The sequence below is a fragment of the Peromyscus leucopus genome, chromosome 9, assembly GCF_004664715.2.
Source record: "Peromyscus leucopus breed LL Stock chromosome 9, UCI_PerLeu_2.1, whole genome shotgun sequence".
NCBI lineage: Eukaryota > Metazoa > Chordata > Mammalia > Rodentia > Cricetidae > Peromyscus > Peromyscus leucopus.
This window is the reverse complement of record NC_051070.1, coordinates 28,885,100-28,888,765: the sequence shown is the minus strand read 5'-3', so window position 1 is coordinate 28,888,765 and position 3,666 is coordinate 28,885,100. Positions and strand designations below refer to the sequence as shown.

General features: G+C 38.6%; 1 non-coding gene across 1 annotated transcript; it reads left to right on the top strand.

Annotated features, from left to right (window-relative positions):
* The first annotated feature begins 3,350 nt into the window (after positions 1-3,350).
* On the top strand, positions 3,351-3,423 carry Trnak-cuu. Its single transcript has one exon. It is a non-coding gene; the product is annotated as a tRNA-Lys (tRNA).
* The last annotated feature ends 243 nt before the right edge of the window (positions 3,424-3,666 follow it).

Below are 3,666 nucleotides of genomic sequence, written 5' to 3'. Positions count from 1 at the left end.
TCTTGAATACAAACTTTTGATTTAGGAGTCATGTTATCTGATTAAGGATAATTATGTAGAGAATCATTTCTCCATCTCATTATGAGATCTTATTAAAATATCTGGACCACAATAATTTAAAAGATGTTCAACATTTTATACTGTATAATTTTCTTCTAGTTGTTACAGAAAAATTATAGAAAACTGCTATCTCAATATAATGAAGCTTAATATTCAATGCCTTCTAATCCTTTCTGGTGGGTTAAATCATATGCTATATATAATTATATGAAAAAGATTTTCCTCAGGAGAAATCATAATATTTTTGCTGGAAGGTTTACCTTCTGATTTTCTCAGGGAAAAACCCAGCAAATAGTAAACAAAAAGCTAAACAAATTCCCTTTAACTAAGAATATTTTTTAGATATCTGCATCTATCTAATAAATGAGCAAGATGTCATCAAGTCCTGTGAATGGTGAATAAAGGCTATGTATGCTACGTATGTACAGCTAATGAAGACTATGCCAACAACTTTGTTCAGTGATAGGAGTTGTTAAAAATATGAGTCACAAGTGTTCAGTATTTGTTGCACTACTTTTATTTACTAAATTTTCTTTTGAAAATCAAAAATCTTTTCTCACTTTGGAACCACTTTTACCTTTTCCACCAAAAATATTCTTTCCTCCTCTAGTGCTTGGCCATGCTGAGAACAGAAAACAGGGGCAGATCAAAGGCCAGAGGATGGTGTGCAGAGATGTGATTTTTGTAACATACAAGGTCAAGTTGCTCCCTTACCAGAGAACTTTCTCCTTTCTCACACATAATTTGCTTTTCTTTCCTGAAAATACATACCTGACAGCACACAGTTTTCATATTACTAAGTTTCTTCTCCTTGATGGCATCAATAGTATCATTCTTTGCTTTTATCCTGCTTCATCTAATGTTCAGTTTGAGGTTTTTGTTTGTTTGTTTGTTTGTTTGTTTTTTTGGTTCTTTGAGACAGGGTTTCTCCAGTTTGAGTTATTAACATATTTTTATCAACTTCTGAAAAACTGTGAAATGGCTCCTTTGACACAATGTATGTTCATTTATAGACGCTTTTAAAAGTTTACATAAAATTTTAGCAGTTCATCAGTTTTGGTTCATATCTTTCTTTTTTTGATTTTTTTTAATTTTATAATTTAATATAATTTTACATATCAGCCACGGATTCCCTTGTTCTCCTTCCCCCCCTCCTGCGTTCCCCCCAGTCCACCCCCCATTCCCACCTTCTCCAGGGCAAAGAGCCCTGGTGATTGAGTTCCACATGGTAGATTTAGTTCAGGCAGGTCCAGTCCCCTCCTCCCAGGCTGAGTTAAGTGTCCCTGCATAAACCCCAGGTTCTAAACAGCCAGCTCATTCACTAAGGACAGGTCCAGGTCCCACTGACTGAGTGCCTCCCAAACAGTTCAAGCTAATCAACTGTCTCACTTATCCAGAGGGCCTGATCCAGTTGGGGGCTCCTCAGCTATTGGTTCATAGTTCATGTGTTTCCATTCGTTTAGCTATTTATCCCTGTGCTTTTTCCAATTTTGGTCTCAACAATTCTCGCTCATACAAATCCTCCTCTTTCTTGCCAATTGGACTCCTGGAGCTCTACCTGCGGCCTGGCTGTGGATCTCTACATCCGGTTCTCTCAGTCATTGGATGAGATTTCTAGCATGACAATTAGGGTTTTTGGCGATCCTATCACCAGAGTAGGTCAGTTCCAGCTTTCTCTCACCCATTGCCAGTAGTCTATTGTGGAGGTATCTTTGTAGATTTCTGTGGACCTCTCTAGCACTTTGCTTCTTCCTATTCTCATGTGGTCTTCATTTATTCTTATTTCTTGTTCTCCCTATCTGTTCTTGATCCAGCTGGGATCTCCCTCTCCCCTAAGCTCTCTTTCCTTCGACCCTTGCCCTTCATTACCCCCTCTCACGTCCAGGTTGTTCATGAAGATCTGATACATTTCTCTGTCATTGAGCAATCCCTGTGTCTTTCTTAGGGCATCTTTCAAAGATGCAGTTGTGAGTCTTGAAAATAAAACAAAACCATTTTATTTTAAGAAAGACTCTCAGCAAAGTTTTCAGGTTACATCAAAATTTTAATAATGTAAATGACAAAAATAAATAATATTCTGGAATATTGAGCTCCTCTTGAATGAATACCAGGACATATATAAATTCTCTTTTTTATTTATACACTGGTTTTTAATTCTATTGGTTGACTTCTGTATTTGTTTTCTTTTCAAAAACAAAATTGCTAAGAATGTCAGAGCATTTAATTCATATTAATCCAAATATTCACAATTATATATGTTGCTAGAGGGCTTCTCTCCAGGTTCCCCAAGCCCCGAAGTCCCACAATCCATTTATAAAATAATCACTCAGACGCTTATATCACTTATAAACTGTATGGACGTGGCAGGCTTCTTGCTAACTGCTCTTTTATCTTAAATTAACCCATTTCTATAAATCTATACCTTGCCACGTGGCTGGTGGCTTACCAGAGTCTCTACATGCTGCTTGTCCTGGCGGTGGCTGCAGTCTCCCTCATCCTTCTTCCTGTTTCCCCAATTCTCCTCTCTCTTTGTCCCGCCTATACTTCCTGCCTGGTCATTGGCCATCAGTGTTTTATTTATATAGAGTGATATCTACAGCACTTCCCCTTTCTTCTTTTTTTTAAAAAGGAAGGTTTTAACTTTAACATGGTAAAATTACATATAACAAAACAATTATCAAGCAAGAATTGTAGTTACAATATTAAAGAAGATTCCTATCTATCCTATATTTGTGAGTTTAAGGTTTTATATCTAACTTATCTTTTATCATAACTGAGGAAATTACAACTATCTAGTTTTCAACCACATCAAAGACCTGAGAAGGAACATAATGGTACCTGAGAAATGGTAGATGGATGCAAGCAACTTTCGGGAATCTTGCAAAAGTAGACCAAGACAGCTGGCAGCCTGGACAGTCACCTAATGTTTCTCAGCATTGTTGGTGCATTTAAATTGGCTACAGACCTAGAATATCTGACAGACCATTTTCAGAAGCAGGAATTCTGAGAGACCATCTTACCCTGTCTTGGCAGAGTACAGTGGTTGCTTTCCTTGTGTCCCGCTTGTCCAAAAAGGACAGCATTGCATTTGTACTGTCAGCCATCAAGGCAAGGGCAGTTCTTTGCCCAATAGGCCATTTTGTGCCAAAAAGACAAACTTCCAAATGGAAATGTCTTAGAAGTCCAACATTCTCTCGGGATCAATTGGTGCAGCCAGGAGCAATTGTGTCTCACATCAACAGAATTTTAAGTTATTTAAATGCCATATTCTCTAGGTCTATGAAGTGTTAGCCCGGCTAGCTCAGTCGGTAGAGCATGGGACTCTTAATCCCATGGTCGTGGGTTCGTGCCCCACGTTGGGCGCCATTTGTTGCTGGAGGGCTTCTCTCCAGGTTCCCCAAGCCCCGAAGTCCCACAATCCACTTATAAAATAATCACTCAGACGCTTATATCACTTATAAACTGTATGGACGTGGCAGGCTTCTTGCTAACTGCTCTTTTATCTTAAATTAACCCATTTCTATAAATCTATACCTTGCCACGTGGCTGGTGGCTTACCAGAGTCTCTACATGCTGCTTGTCCTGGCGGTGGCTGCAGTCTCCCTC